General features: G+C 43.3%; 1 pseudogene; it reads left to right on the plus strand.

Annotated features, from left to right (window-relative positions):
• The first annotated feature begins 8,334 nt into the window (after positions 1-8,334).
• On the plus strand, positions 8,335-13,080 carry LOC116267883 (selenium-binding protein 1-like; annotated as a pseudogene).
• Positions 13,081-16,229: the final 3,149 nt, after the last annotated feature.

The following is a 16,229-nucleotide window of genomic DNA, read 5'->3' on the forward strand; positions in this document are numbered from 1 at the left end:
AGGTTCTATGAGAGTACATTTGAAGATGTAAATTGCAAAGAGCTACCAGGTTTGTCTTTTTCTCTCATATGCAAATCAGTGGAAGAGTTACAAAGTTGAGCCACAGGGGCCACTGTCTTTTCATTTAGTAAAATATAAAATGTCATTGCATGTAAGATTTTCCTGAAATAGAAGACGTGGTTTCTTCGTTTAAGGAAAAAAATGCTATTTTTATCTATTATGAACAAGGCAGTAATTGTTGTACTATAATATTCAATAGCAATGTTATTTTGCGCTATTCTATTTTTCTAAAATCCAATTAATCCTAAAACTTCACACCTTTTTCATTACCTTAATAGTTTTCTTTATATTTATAAAGCTGTTCTAAAAAGTTTGAAAACATCGTTCAGTTTATTTACGAGAATTTTTTAAAATGTGGTTTTAAATGATATCCTGAAACAGTTGGATGCATGAAGCCCAGACTTCTTTTTTTTCTTCCTTTTGTTATTTTTTCTTCCACTTTAGGTTAAATAACTCTCTGTGAATGTCTTGTGAGGAACACATGCCTTCATGTTGACTCATCATCCTTCAACTTGAAGGTCTTGAAGTCAATGGTCATCACCAATAGAATTCATGCGGTGATGGTAAATGAAAAAGTGGGGAAGTCGGCCTTAGAGGAGTTCAAGTTTTTTTTTTTCTCTTCTCAATGCGGTGATCTCATACACAGTTGGTCTCGGATCGGCCACAATAAATTAAGTAAAAAAATACATTCTTTTATTATCTTGTTGCAACATTTCCTCCTCGTTACCAATACAAGATTATTGCAGTGAGCATTTGATAAGAATAAAATTTTGTGTGTTGTTGGATACGTTTTCAAAATACATGACGTAAAAGTTAACATAATGTCAACAATTAGACGTTAGACATGATTACACATTGTTTTTTGGAACAATAATGTAAAGGCTTTGAAATACATTTTACACGTACACAATCTTCCTGTTATCAAACACATTCCTACTCGTTTTTATTCTCTTAGTTATCTGTTGCCTAATGGGTCAATATTTGTGAAAACCACAACAGTAACAACCTGATTTGATATCCCAACTAAGCTAAAGCTGATTATTTCAGTCTCAACCAGTCTAGGTCCTATGTGTGTGTATGTGTGCAACACAATGGTTCAAGCCAGTTGAAGATCGTGGCATAATGTCAAGTATATCTGCCCACTGTCTTAATCCTCCTGAAAAATAAAATGAGGAAAAAAATAAAGAAATAAAGTAAAGAAAAGAAAAGATCCCTAGGACTAAAGCATCGATAAGTCAAATTTTCTAACTTGGCCACCGCAAGGTTCTAATCCATGCAGCTCACACAAATTCGTTTTGGCCTTTTCCCACATGATCACAGCTACAAATTAGGCCTCTAGAGGAGGAAGAACACCATTAATCTTGACGTCGCCCATGGAAGAAACCAGGCTGCTCCTCTTTTTCCTGGTCTCTGCTTTTGTCCTTCTCCATGGGGCTTCAAGTAAAGCGCCTAAGGTACGTATACTTGATATGATACTCCATGATTAGTAGTTGAAATTTATTGACCTCTTCTTAGTTGTTACTACCTGTTAGTAACGAGAATTATATTGCTAAAGTTCTTGTGATAAAAGACCATCGAATTAGATTTCATAGAATTGTTGGGCGTAATTGAGCATTTCCAAAACCAAATGAATTTTGAGTCCAGTTTTTCCATGAATTTAAGAGTTTACCGAGAATTAGATTGCTTTTTTCCTACGTTCTATTTTTCTTTTCCAAAGAAATTGTAGACATTTGGTATCCAACCTTTAGCTTATTGGGTGTATCTCCGAGCTAGGCACATGTTGTATACATGGGAAGTACGTTGAGTAGCAGCAACAAAGTTGAAGGAGAAAATTATGAGGAGGGAAACCACTTGATGTTATTGTCATCCGTTATTCCATGGCAAGAAAGTCGCTTGTACTTGTTTCATTAACTTGAGAAAGGAATCACTTAATCTATGATTTTATTGTACAGTGAGGGCAGTGCGCGGGTGTCATTAATTCATGTGTATAAGCACTGCCCAAGAAGATTTGCTACCATGCTCACAACGAAAGAGGCAGATACATTGTCCAGGAAATTATTTTCCTTGGTCCTCAGGGGATTTCCGAATCTGTAACTGAAGATAACCTGACGCACTATTTCATGTTTGGCAGAATATCCCATAATCCTACCGGTTTTCCCTCATCCAGTTCTTAGACCTCATACGACATGTTCATGAGACTTCTTGCAAGTTGTGTTCGGTGAGCTGGAGGCAAAGCTTGCGACGTCACCGGTCAATGGGGACATAATAATCAGAATGATCGATACAGGTGAATCCGGATCCGGAGAAAATTGTTGGTTTCTCTTAACCAGAATGATTTTGAACGTGTCGCTGCTTGTTTCCCATACTCCATTTGAATTCTCCAGTCCCTTTAGAAAATTATTCATTTAGAGAAGGCTCAATCTGTTAAGTATGTCGAGCTATATGTTTGAATGATGGAAAAGAAGACGTGAATCGGACCTTCTGTCTCAGACATACTCTTGCCATTCAAAGACAGGGGAAGTCGTTTGGACAACCTTCAAAGAACATATGAAAATAAAGTGCACAACCTTTTGTCGCACTTGTGGTGGTGCCACATAGCTTTCACCAGCAGTCGACTGTGCAATAAATGCTTCAAGGGGCATAGTTTAACCGGGTAGCATGGTGGTTTACACTCAAAAGATCTAGGTTTGAGTCTCATGTTCTAGGTGTTACTACTCTAGGCCACAAATGGTGGCAAGCGCAATGATGCAGACCTTCCACAGGGAGGCCAAGAACCAGGGCCAGCACAGCCAAGCGAGGCCACGAGCCGAGCGCCTTCGGCCAGGTTTGCAGCCAGCATAATGGAAAGCATAGATGGGCTAAAGGAGGCTAACGCAGAACTTGAAGTTGATGCAGTAGGCGGTGTGGGCGGAGCATCATCTGCGGAGAGCACAGGCAGCGTGCTGAAGACTTCAAGGCGGAGCAGGCACGGGAACTAGACCTAGATCTGGTTATAGCGAGTTTGAACCCTGAGTCTAGTCCTGATCCGGTCCACGTGTGGCAAGCCTAAGGCCGAACTTAGGCAGGTTATATGGCTGAACCCGTGAGAGAGAAGCCAAACTAACTGAAATTCCGAGACATCTTGTCTCGATTTCCCTTTCATGCATTTGCTTATAGTCGAGTCCTTTATTTCAGCAAGTGTCTTGGTTCAAGTACTTAACCTCTTTTGTATGTCTTTTTTCAGTATGCAATCAAGAATTAGAAGTTGAGTTTTTCATGTGAATTGGCTCTCGCCTCTCTCTTCCTCTCATCGTCTAACCGCTGGTGACTGGAATCCCAAGGCTCCAACCCGTGGCTCTGGTTGAAGCAAAACGGGTTTGGAGATGACCTTTGAGGCCACCGGAAATCCTCTTAGAGCGTCTTCATCCTACGCACAAATTCGCCGACCGAATCGCAATCTTCTCACGGTGCAACTTCTTCATCCCCAAGAGAAGTTAGTGGCTGGAGAACTATCTCGGGAAGGCTTGACGGAAATCGACTCGTGGTTCTTGTCGACTAGTAATCAAGCAACGACTCCAGCTGCTAGAGATTAAGGGAGGAACCAAATTCATCTCCCGGTTCCTTCCACCTCGAGCAGAGCATAAGACTGGTTAAGATCGGCCCTAGAAAGCTTCTTAATCTCTGTCAAAATCAGAGAAAGAGACGCCAGAAAGGTAGATTGCAGCCTAGTCTATCGGACTGATTGTCAAGATGAGAATCCGAAGGTTCATTGGAATCGATTGGTAGAAGGCCAATCGGATTTCTATGAATTCGACGGTGAATCAACCTGAGAATTTTGTCCTTGGCAGCAGGAAGTTACTCCGCATCAATTCAAGAATTGCTGTCTAGAAAGGAGGTGGATTTTCCCCAATAGCCGACCCTTAATCAACCACATCGCTCGCTCGGCTTGGCGGAAACCAAGCAGTACCTGGGTGGAAGTTGCAGTCAAAATCTGAAGCAACCAAGGGTGAATTTCACTCTCTCATTCACCCCAGCATAATCACCGAGATCTTAGCAACATCCCCACCAGTTTCAGGCGAATCCGACCAGCCATCGCGAAGAACTCGCTCCCGGTGTGAAATCTGTGTGCTACCGCCGAAGTAACCAATCACTGTTACTTTTTCGATCAGTTTTCGGTCCAGCCCGATCAGTTCAGTGGATTCGATCTTCTTTCTTTTTTGATTACCTGCAGGCGTCAGCTTGACCTGGGGGTGTGGTAGGGTGAGCTAACTCCAAAAACCCATCCTCAGTTCGGATTGCAATCCCAGAAAACATTTTGACCTTCTGTTCCTCCGAGAATAAAGAAGTACTCGAATAATTGTCCGATAGAGAGAAGAACCTATGATTAGCTTTTCGAGAAATTTCAAAACGAAGAGACCTATTCTATGGTCACTGCTAACAATTACAATTATTTTGTTGTTCTGGGTTCCACATTTTTTTATCTTTTCACATGATGTATCTCTCTAGATCTGGCTGGCAAAAAAAGCGAGAGAACCCGCCACGTCATTCGAATGAATGAAGAGGGATCTCCATTCATTAGGATCGATGGTATCAACTACCGATGAAATCGACCCTTGCAGATAAATAATATAAAAACCACGGAAGATGCTTTTTGACCAATAGCGGGCTCCTGAATCGAAGTGGTTTGGTTCCTCAAGGAAGATAGTAAAATCCAGTCTTCCTGACAAGCCATTTATCGCTGAAATCACGGTTGATCATTTTGTGAACGCCGTTTCGATTCATTGGAACAACTCGATGAATTTAGTCACTCACACTCGTACTATGTATGATATGATCCAGGCCGATCGAGATGTATGGATCCATGGATCCGCAAAGGTACTCCTAATGGATTGAATACAATATATCTATACCACAAATGCAATTGTATGCCATTATCCATCAACAAAATGGAAAGGACATTCTGGAAAGGTTATGGAAAGGTCAGGACATTCTTGAAAGGCTAAGATCTGGCTACACATTCCATGGGTGGCTGGATAACGCTGTAGTCGCTGGTCTCCCTTCCCACTTATGCGTTTATTAGATATAGAATCTAAAAGTGTTGAGGCATTACGTGCCTGCATACCATACTTGGCTTCCACCATAGAAAAATCACTTCTGGATTCCCACCCCGTACGGCAATGAAAGCTGGAGCTCACGTGGCCCATGCCGGATTAATCGTATTCTGGGTCGGAGCAATGAACCTTTTCGTTTCTACCTTTCCAACCATTCTAGATACAATTTTGAAATATTGGATCTTTCATTATTTAAACCATGTATCAGAAGCTAGTTTTCAGGAAACCGCTCACCGTTCTTTTGTGCTGCTGGTGGCACAAGATGAGACTTTGCTACTGTGGAGTGGCTTTTTTCAAAAGGAAGAAGATTCTGATGAACTCAGATTTTCAGGTAGCCCACGGCCGTAGATATTGGTATTTTAAGAATACGCCTTGACAATGCTTTACAGACGTATGATCCTTACGCTTCAACCCTTTTTTCTAGGTTCATTGATATTGAATCAATCGAACGTAGATTCACCATGGGGGAAATCCTAGGGGTTGTGGAGAGGGCTGCTTTGCAAGTGCTTTGTGGGCTCTGCTCGTCAAGCTGGGGGATGTATTGTCTGTTCAAAAATTATTGTCTGATAGTCTATCAGAGTGAGTCTGAATCAGCCCTACACTTTGCTCATGAAGCGGCTCTCGATTCAGGGGGTTCGGCTATGGCCGAACGCGGGGGCTTGCTTAAGAATAAGAAAGAGGAATTGACTTTGGAAACGCCTAATAGGCGGCCGAAGTCGGAGATCAATCCTCAGGCGGTATACCTTTCACTTGGTTCGCACAACCAAAAAATTATTCCAAATGACTTTTTCATAACCTTTCCATTAATGAGACTGAAGGTCACTGATTCAGGTCAGACAATAATCGCCGGTCAGCCATTCGGCGGTGAATTCGTTCCCGGGCCTTGTACACACCGCACGTCACACTATGGGATTTTATTTGTAACAAGTAGTTTTTTTGGTTGGCTAATTTAATCTGTGGATCATACCAATCAAATTGCTTCTATTTGATTTTCATGGAAACAAAACAAGTGATCTTTATATAGATCCACCCAGATCGAGATATACTCTCTTTTGCCTGAGAAAGCTTGATTGAATCTTCAAATCAATTCAATAATTCGTAGCGGGGCTGGGGAAAGCTTGAACCCAATTCCTACAGTGATGGATATATCTCCTTCTTCTAATGGTATACAATGACAACCTTTCCTTTCCATTTTTTGTTACCGTACTAATGTCATAGTCAGCACTAATTTTTGATGGTCAGTACAGCACTAATTTTTTATGGTCAGTACTAGTGGCATTTAATTTTTGGTCAAGTGAGTACTAATGGCATATCAGTCAAGAATTGTGGCCTCACAATCACTAGCCATCGAAGGATCAGAAAGAAATGGGTCCAGATCTCCTGCAGGAATGGTTTGATTTGCCCATGGTTAGTTTGATTCATTACTAGAGTTCAAATTAATTGGCAAGTGTATTCCCATCAAGAGGGCACTAAATTGAGTTAAGGAGAGGGCGCAGGCTGCAACCGTTACACGTCGCAGACTCCTCTTGAGCTCCCCGTCTTAAAAGACGAGAGTTACAAATCCCTCCATCGAGTGTCTCCTCAGCCGTTCACCTCCACTCGCACCATCATCAGCCATCATTGAGGCATTAAGGTACGTATTCAATTTCCTTAGCTAGGGAGACCCTTCTCAAACCTATTAGCCTCTTCACCTCTGATAACCCACCCTTTCCACTTCACACAAGCCTTAATCAACCTCCACCTCATACTAACTACTCCTCCTCATCATTACTAGCCTTCACCCATCATTAGTGAACCAATCCCCTCGCATGTCTCTAGACTTAAACCCCTTAGCCTAACTGATCCTAATCATTAGTGCCATCTTCTCTCGTGTAACTCTCCACCCTCTCTCACACAACCCTTCACCTATATCTAAGTCCTAACCGACCCTCTTAGCAATTAACCTCCACCTCACGTCTAGACCAAGCCCACTCCACTACCGAACCACTTCCAACTAGACCTAACTTGCTTCACCTAAATTGAGCCTACCTAAACCTATACCAAGCTCACCTCCTTGTTCCGAGCTTGGCTTGTCCCCTTGGAGTATAACTAGTTAGGTTCCCTCTCCAAGGATTGGTCATGTGCATCTCAGTTCACCACCTCCGCTTCATTGGACAACCTCTTCTTGCAGCCTCCATTGCTGCACCCTTCCACCGAACATAGTCATAAGGACCAAGGTGACCTCGGCCAGGCGGGCCGAGCCCCTGCCTCCATCCGGGTGCTCCTCCATCACGTTGCTATCTCTCTTGGCTGTGCGAGGCCTGTTGCAACCACACTCCATCCATCAGGTGTAGCAGGCAGCCCCAGTGCTGTCTCTCTCGACCAGCTTCCACCAGTCCACAAGCCGTCTTAGGCCCAACTCTTGGGTAAAGTGTCTATCATGGGCCAAATGGTCCTACAATACGAGTTGGCACTCATCTACTCAGACTACTCCATATCAAGCTCTCTATGAAATTCCCCCTCCAACAATTTCAAAATATGAAGAGGGCATGACACAAGAAGAAAAGGTTGATTGTGAGTTACACACAAGAGAAGAGGTGCTAGCGTCACTCAAGCAGGATATCATCAAAGCCCCAAATTGAATGAAATAGACATATGACAAGGGCAGGAAGGATCTTGAATTTATGGTAGGAGACTACATATGGCTCAAAAGATTATCAATAAGGCAAAAGTCCCTCTTAGGGCACCCTTACTCGAAGCTCTTACCAATGTTTTTTGGGCCATTGACAGTGCTACAAAAGATTGGGAAAGCCGCTTACAGATTAGGGCTCCCACAAACGGCCTTAGTCTTTCATGTTACTCAGTTGAAACCCCACTTTGGAGAAGTGCCAATGCAGATTGAACAAATTTCTAGCCAACAACAACAAACACCATACCAAATTCTTAAACATAGACATGTTCTTCGGAATGGTAGACTGTGTCATGAAGTCATGCTTGAATGGGAAGGGCCAGAGAACGGCACTTCATGGGAAGAATTTGAGCAAATAGTTAATCATTTTCCCACTGCACGAGCTTAGGGGCAAGCTTGAGGCAAGGAGGGAGGATCTGATGCAGACCTTCCTATAGGGAGGCCAAGAACCGGGGCCCGCACACCAAGTGAGGGCAAGAGAGCCGAGTGCCTTCGGTCAGGTTTGCGGCCAGTATTATGGAAAGTGTAGATGGGCTAAAGGAGGCTAACGAAGAACTTGAAGTTGATGCAGCGGGAGGTGTGGGCAGAGCATCATCAGTGGAGCGCGGGCAGCGAGCTGAAGACTTCAAGGCTGAGCAGGCACAGGAACTATACCTAGATCCAGTTATAGCGAGTTCGAACCATCAGTCTAGTCCTGACCCGGTTCGCGTGGCAACCCTAAGGCCGAACTTAGGCAGGTTATATGGGTGAACCCATGAGAGAGAAGCCAAACTCACTGAACTTCCGAGACATCTGGTCTCGATTTCCCTTTCATGCATTTTCTTATAGTCGAGTCCTTCATTACAGCAAGTGTCTCGGTTCATGTGTTAGAACTGGTTTTATTTCAAGTACTCAAACTCTTTTGTAAGTCTTTTTTCAGTATGCAATCAAGAATTAGAAGTAGAGCTTTTTGTGTGAATTGGCTCTCCCCTCTCTCTTCCTCTCATCATCTTACCACCGATGACGGGAATTCCAAGGCTCCAAACCATGGCTCTGGTTGATGCAAAATAGGTTTGGAGATGACCTTTGAGGCCACCACAAATCCTCTAAGAGCATCTTCATCCTACGCACAAATTCCCTGACCGAATCGCCATCTTCTCACGGTGCAACTACTTCATCCCCAGAAGAAGTTAGAGGATGGAGAACTATCTTGGGAAGGCTTGACGGAAATCGACTCGTGGCTCTAGTCGACTAGTAATCAAGCAACGACTCCGGCTGATAGGGATTAAGGGAGGAACTGAGTTCATCTCCTGGTTCCTTCCACCTCGAGCAGAGCTTAAGACAGGTTAAGATCGGCCCTAGTAAGCTTCTTAATCTCTGTCAAAATCAGGCACCGGAAAGGTAGATCACAGCCTAGTTTATCAGATTGATTGTCAAGGAGAGAATCCAAAGGTTCATTGGAATCCATTGGTAGAAGGCCAGTCAGATTTCTGTGAATTCAAATGGTGAATCAACTGGAGAATTCTGTCCTCGGAAGCAGCAAGTCACTCCGCATCAATTCGAGAATTGCTGTCTAGAAAGGAGATGGATTTTCCCCAATAGCTGACCCTTAATCAACCACATCGCTTGCTCGGCTTGGCAGAAACCAAGCAGTACCTGGGTGAAAGTTGCAGGCAAAATCTGAAGCAACGAAGGGCGAATTTCACTCTCTCGTTCACCCCAGCATAATCACCCAGATCTTAGCAACATCCCCACCAAGTTTCAGGTGAATCCGACCAGCCATCGCGAAGAACTCGCTCCCCGTCGGAAATCTGTGTGCTACAACCGGATTGACCAATTGCTGTTACTTTTTCGATCAGTTTTTGGTCCAGCCCCATCATTTCAGTGGATTGCCGATTTGCCCATGGTCAGTTTGATTCAATACTAGAGTTCGAATTAATTGGCAAGGGTATTCCCATAAAGACGGCACTAAATTGAGTTAAGGAGAGGGTGCAGTCTGCAACCGTTACACGTCGCAGCCTCCTCTTGAGCTCCCCATCCTAAAAGACGAGAGTTACAAATCCCTCCACCGAGTGTCTCTTCAGCCGTTCACCTCCACTCGCACCATCATCAGCCATCATTGAGGAGTTAAGGTACGTATTCAATTTCCTTGGCTAGGGAGACCCTTCTCAAACCTCTTAGCCTCTTCACCTCTCATAACAAACCCTTTCCACTTCACGCAAGCCTTAATCAACCTCCACCTCATGCTAACTCCTCCTCCTCGTCATTACTAGCCTTCACCCATCATTAGCAAACCACTCCTCTCGCATGTCTCTTGACTTAAACCCGTTAGCCTAACTGATCCTAATCATTAGTGTCATCTTCTCTCAGGTAACTCTCCACCCTCTCTCGCACAACCCTTCACCTATCTCTAAGCCATAACCGACCCTCTCAGGAATTAACCTCCATCTCACGTCTAGACCAAGCCCACTCCACTACCGAACCACTTCCAACTAGACCTAACCCGCTTCACCTAAACCGAGCCTGCCCTATACCAAGCTCACCTCCTTGTTCCCAGCTTGGCCGTCCCCTTCCATTGCCGGGACACTCCATCTCTCTCGGCCAGCTTCCACCAGTCCACAAGCTGTCCTAGGCCAGGCAGGCCTAGCCTTCGTTCCACATCCTTGGTGAGATATCTGAGAGTGGATTTTCCACTGGCTTTCTCTCGGATCTATTGCTGTTTAAGTCGATATCTCATCGGGTAGGTAACTTCTCAACATCCTATAGAACGGGGTTACGGGTGTAATTGTTTTCTAAACCAGGCTCTAGCCAATTGGTACTGTCAGTAGTCCCTCCAAGGCACCTTGGCAAGGACACGGCTGTGGGTAGCTAGACCACCAACGGTAAAGGGCATGGTTTGGCCATTCTAGGGATTGTATGAATGGTTTTGAATGAATGTTGGGTGAGTTAAATTTGTATCACTCACGTTTGTAAAAACCTTGATCCCCTTAGTGTTGTAGTAGGATTTAAACCGTGGGTCTGGGAAAACACTTGTATCTTTTACCCAGGGTACTATTAAGCTGGGGTTGCTGTCCGGTGGGGATATAGTTTGTAAATATAATTTGCTTAAGTTTGGACTTTAGGCTCCCGTGAGTTGATTCTGGACTTGGGATCTATTCTCGGGCGTAGAAATCACTAGCCGGCTCTAGGTTCCCACCATGCAACAAGTTTTAAATTTGAAATTATACTGGATATGGATCAAAATTTGATCTGCCGACTTAAAAGATCAAAAAGTCCCCCACTACATTCAACTGACATTCTCCAAAATCAAATAAATCCCCTTGATGTCCTTGCCCTTATGAGTCTTTTGGACATATTTTATGAGCATCCCAGGAATCTTGGTTCATTACGCAATAGAGGGATGCGAAAAAACAGTCCACCACATTCCTTTTCGAACACCTTATACCTTGCTTACAAACTTTTCGAGAAAGAGATTTCGTTGTACAAATCACTCTTGCTTTTAGATGGAAGCTGGGAATTTGGTGCTTTTAGATTTGGATAGGAAACCTTTTAAATTTTACGGAGCAGGGATCTGGTCGAGCTTCTAATTTTTACTAATGCTACTCCGTGCCGCACTTTATTTCTTTTATGTCTATCTATTTATTGCCACAACCATGAGATCCCATGTATGTACCATTTATCGATTCCAATCACATACAAAGCATATGTTAATCGATAATCTGTCAATCATTTGCTACCCAAACTTCAATTTTAATTCAAATTCCAATATCATTAGGCATTTGGTAAGAAAAATTTTGTGCTCTTCAAACACATTTTCTTAAAACACATGTTATGTTCTTATTTTGAGAAGAATGATCCAGTTATGGTCATCGTTCCTAAATTAAGCAATCAAATGCTATAAGTAAGTAATTAGATCATATTTCCTAAAACAAAAGCATAGAATTCTTGAAACACATGTTCTAAAAATGTTCTGTGTTCCAAGTGCATAATATTCTCATTGAGTAGTCTACTTATACATAATATCAGGTATTACTTAACCAATTAACCTTCTCTTGTGGCGTCTATGCTTTTGTGATAAGATACATCTCTTAAGATCACATGGACTTCTTGGAATGAATTTTAGCTTTTATTCCAGGCATTTGATGTGAGTGCTCTGATCGGCACATCTTCATTTGTGTTGAAATCTGGTACTTTTGATCTCCAATATGTATGTTCTGGTTCAGATGGGAGAAACTTGGCAAGTCCTCTATTTGGATATGACATCTGGTATCAGCCTTGACACAAGACCATGATTAGTTCATCATGGGGAGCACCAAAATCTTTTACAAAAGGATTCAGTCTCCAACACGTAGAAGATGGTCGTTATGAAGACATCTACATGTATACAGCTGGCCGAATGGTGAACTGAAATAGACTGGACCTTGGTAACTCAGATCTCTTACCTTTGGAGGTCAGTGTGACAGTGTCAAATATCGTCGCCCTAAAAAGTGCACCCTATGCTTGATATGATCATCTATTGTAGTGGCTATTACTTATGACTAATTTAATACTGTTCTGCAGGTTCTATACAGGTTACATTGGGTCTGCATTAAGCTGCAACATGATTAGGTTTTTCCACACTCCAAGTGGATCGTGGAGCCATGAGGTACCATTTGTTGATGTTCACATTACTGTAAGTGTGCATATGTGAGAGAGTACTGGAAAGAGAGGGGGTCCTAAGTTGCTTGTTTGTTTCTTCTATGTTGCAATATCTGTGACACCTTTCGGAATTGGATTATGCCCGACATGCCTGGACTTATATCTGATTTCGTTATCTCACTGGATGTTCGCTTCCTTTACTTCTCAAACGGGTGGCATGGTGATGTCAGGCAATACAACATTGAGGACCTTTCAAAGCCTGTTTTGACTGGACAACTATGGGTTGGTGGACTCGTTCAGTAGGGAAGCCAGATAGCTGCAGTATCTAAAGATGGGCTGTAGTCTCAGTTTGATGTTCCGGAAGTAAAAGTGTGTGTTTAAGTCATTGTTGTTCTTACATTTTCTTGCTTTTCTCAGGGAAACAGACTCAGAGGTGGGCCACAAATTATCCGGTTGAGCTTGGATGGTAAGAGATTGTAGGTGACTAACTCACTCTTTAGCACATGGGATCGGCAATTCTATCCAGAGATTTTGGAGGAGGGCTCACATATGCTGCAGATTGACATGGACACAAAGAAGGGTGGATTGAAACTGAATCCAAACTTCTTTGTAGATTTTGGGCTTGAACCTGATGGTCCTATTTAGGGTTGACTTCGTGGTCGTTTCAGAATAAATAAGATGAGAATGGAAATAAGATGCATATTCAAATAAGAGTGCCCATTATGTTGAAGTGTCACATGGGAATTGCTCAAGAAGCATGATGCCTTGGATTGTTGGATTAATTTGGAGAATTCAAAGAGGTGGCATGTCAACATCATCGATAAGTTTTTAAATGCAAAAGTAGATGTCTTCATCGCATGTTCTCCCTCTGTTGCATGTTTTCCCACCTTCATGGATGAAAAATGTTTCCCATCAAATAAATGTTGGTGAAAATTTTTCCCCAATTCTTTTTTTTTTTTGCCCCACATCATCCAAGAAAGAGGACAAAAAGATGGATTGGTTGCGGGCCACTTGAGTACAGAGTCAATAATGGAATGCAGCGAAACTAGCCCATCCATATCAAGGTATAGTGGACAAGGCTCGAGCTGTCCAACCCCACCAAAGCACAGATTGAATCCTCTGTGGTTATTGCAGGTTCGAATTAGAGGAAGGATCAGTGTTTCAGGACCAGGCTAAGACTCACTTATAAAACGGCAGTGGCCTAGAAGGCAGTGGAGAACGGGCAAGTGGCCCGGAGGGCAGTGGAGAATGGGCAAATGACCGAGGGTGAGAGAGAGAAGAGGATTTTGGGGGCGAAACGGATGAGGAAGATTTATGAGCGAAAAAGAAGCAACACAAAATAGTGCTGGGTGGGTGAGCCTCTGTCTGTGTGTGAAATGTGTAAGAGGGTGTTACGTGCCTGCATGACATTTGCTGCAGATGAGATGCCAAGGTGTAATGGGAATCAATGACAGCGATGAGGGAGACGATGGCACTGAATGAGCAAAGGCCAGCCAAAGCACCGGCAACTGTGGCAGCGGTGGTGGCAGATGCAGGAGGAGGAGGAAGAGACATACACGAGTTAGACTCTTGAAGAGACATACACGACTTAGACTCTTGAAACCATCTGCTTCTCCCCTCTTTTCTTGCTCTTCTGGAAAATTGATCAAGAAGTTTACGGTTTTCCTTTTTCTAATCTTGGCGTTGTTATGTGTTTTAGTTTGCCCTACAAATACTCTTCACGGGCACAAAGTTTGTTCTGGTTAATTGTTGTTTCTGGTTGGAGGAGATGGCCGCGCCTTCCTCTTTCTCGAAGATCTGATTCAACCTCACAATGCCCACCTACGTCTTCGGCAGCCTCCTCGGCCACACTCGGTTGTGCTCTAGATAGGTGCACATCAAGTCCACCCCCCTTGAATGGAGCTTGTCTCCAAGCTCTATTTTGACACTCATCACGGTCTGTTGGAACTGCCTTAATGCAGTTCACATCTCCACCCTCACCTACCCAGCTTGGATGAGGACCATAGTCCCTCGGCAAGGACCTTAGTAAAGACATTTGGTATATGGGAGGTCCTTGGTCAACCCTGTAGGAATTCGTCATGAACCCAATTTCCTGACGTCCTCTATCATGGGCTTGCCAAAGTCGGGCCCCAGTTTTGTCATCGAACTTCTCAACAAGTAACTGTTTTTGGTCCTTGTTGTTAGCAATAGCACACCATGCTTCCACTGCTCTCTTAGCCTTCACCTCGAGCATATAATATGACTGTATAGGGTTTGTCATAACAGTCTTGGACTGTTACTGCAATTTGCTGCATTTGAGCCTCTTTCAGTTGTGATTCCTTCTTTCCCATGGAAGAACTACTGCCGATCTGGTCTGACCCTTCTCCCGGACCTTGTGCTGCTATGGTCTTTGCAGACTTTGTGCTGCTATGGTCTTTGCAGACTTCACTTTTACCACCTATCAATTGAGCTGTTCCTGGACTTATGAAATTAGTAGCCGATCCCGTGTCTAGGAGAGCTAATACTTTATGGTTACTGATGTATCGTGTGACATCGCACCTAGCTGCCATCATGAGATTCATTGTTTGGCCTTTCTTCCTGGCTATCTTGCTCTCTATCTGATTGCTCAACTTTATACTCTTCATCTTCGTCATCTATGACTACGAACAACTTGATCTCTTTGCACTTATGTCCATGAAACCACTTGTCATCACAATGATAACACAACCCCTTTGCCATTCTCTCATCCCGCTCTTGCTGGGTAATGTATTGTTTCTTAGGGCTGTTAGAGGTTGGCTGTGGTACCTCCTTCTTCTTTGGTAACATTTCTGGATCTGGCGGTCTGGTACGATGTGGGTCAAACCTTTTGCCTTGCTCTTGGAGAGTCTGTTTCTGTTCCATTTTCTCTTCTTTGTGTCGGGCAACTTTCATGCATATCTTTAAGTCAGGAGATTCTTGGGAAAGCACAACAACTGAATATAACGATGCAATCCCTCAATGAAAGCTCCTACTAATGCTGCTTCATCCCAACCTCGTACTTGGTAAGATAAACTTTCAAACTTGTGTTGATAATCCAACACCATCCCGGTTTGAGTGAGATTCTTAAACTGCACATTGAAATCTGTAATTCTGGAATCTTCAAACCTACTCATCAGCTCATTCTTGAACTGCTCCCAGGTTTGATTTGGCTCTCGGTAGCTAATCCACTGAAACCACTTCAAGGCTTCCCCTTCGAAGTACATCATCACGTAGGTAACTTTCTTATCATTTGGTATGCCTTGACACTGAAAATATCTTTCAGCTTTGAAAACCCATTCATGAGTTTGCTGTCCACTAAATCTTGAAAATTTGATCTTAAGTGCTGGCGCTCTTGCTTCAACCAGATTTCGGTTTTCTCGCCCTTGATGCCCTACCGGCTGTCTCCTATCATCAACCGGCCGATTAGCTTCCTCATGATCCTCCCAAACTGGTCTTTGATGATCATGGACTGGTGGTGGTTGGCGTTCCCCTTGTGATTCAACCCTAAGATTAGGTTGATCAGTCCCCTCACGCCTATCTCCCACATTTGGCAATCCCTTAGACCGATTTAAGAGTTTTTCTAATTCTTCAAGTATGTTAATAGCTATCGGTCCTTCATGATTATTTTGTCTTTCATAAGACGTGCTAGGTGTATTAGACCTGGTTTTGCCACGATTCTCACGGTTTATAACACTTTGCATAGCCTTTTCAACCTGCTCCATGCGTTGGTTGAGTTGATGGTTTGAAGAAGTAACTGTGGTAATCAATTGCATCATACGGTCCAGCTTGTTGTTTAT

Source organism: Nymphaea colorata, unplaced genomic scaffold (assembly GCF_008831285.2).
Source record: "Nymphaea colorata isolate Beijing-Zhang1983 unplaced genomic scaffold, ASM883128v2 scaffold0001, whole genome shotgun sequence".
In the NCBI taxonomy this organism is placed as follows: domain Eukaryota; kingdom Viridiplantae; phylum Streptophyta; class Magnoliopsida; order Nymphaeales; family Nymphaeaceae; genus Nymphaea; species Nymphaea colorata.